This window comes from Galeopterus variegatus, unplaced genomic scaffold (genome assembly GCF_000696425.1).
Source record: "Galeopterus variegatus unplaced genomic scaffold, G_variegatus-3.0.2 Scaffold4679, whole genome shotgun sequence".
Classification (NCBI taxonomy): domain Eukaryota; kingdom Metazoa; phylum Chordata; class Mammalia; order Dermoptera; family Cynocephalidae; genus Galeopterus; species Galeopterus variegatus.
In genome coordinates, this window is record NW_007730790.1 from 67,459 (window position 1) to 68,267 (window position 809).

The window sequence follows — 809 nt, forward strand, 5'->3', positions numbered from 1 at the left end:
TATATTTAATTCTTTAATCCATTTTGAGTTGATTTTAGTATATGGTGAGAGGTATGGGTCTAGTTTCATTCTCCTGCATATGGATATCCAGTTATCCTGGCACCATTTGTTGAAGAGGCAGTCTCTTCCCCAGTGTATAGACTTGGTGCTTTTGTCAAAGATCAGATAGCTGTAGGTGTGTGGGTTGATTTCTGGATTCTCTATTCTATTCCATTGATCAGTGTGTCTGTTTTTATACCAGTACCATGCTATTTTGGTTATTATACCTTTGTGGTATAGTTTAAAGTCAGGTAGTATTATGCCTCCAGCTTTATTTTTTTTGCTCAGCATTGCTTTGGCTATGTGTGGTCTTTTGGTATTCCATATAAATGTCTGGATAGTTTTTTCCATTTCTGAGAAAAATTTCATTGGAATTTTGTTAGGGATTGCATTGAATTTGGATATCACCTTGGGTAGTGTGGACATTTTCACAATGTTGATTCTTCCAATCCAAGAGCATGGGATAGCTTTCCATCTTCTTGTATCCTCTCTAATTTCTCTCAGTAGTGGTTTGTAGTTCTCATTATAGAGATTTTTCACATCCTTGGTTAATTCGGTTCTTAAGTATTTTATTTTTTTGCTGGCTATTGTAAATGGGCAAGCTTTCTTGATTTCTCTTTCTGCATGCTCACTATTGGAGAATAGAAATGCTACTGATTTTTGTGTGTTGATTTTGTATCCTGCTACTTTGCTGAAATCATTTACAAAGTCCAAGAGTTTTTTTGTAGAGGCTTTAGGCTGTTCAATATATAGGATCATGTCATCTGCAA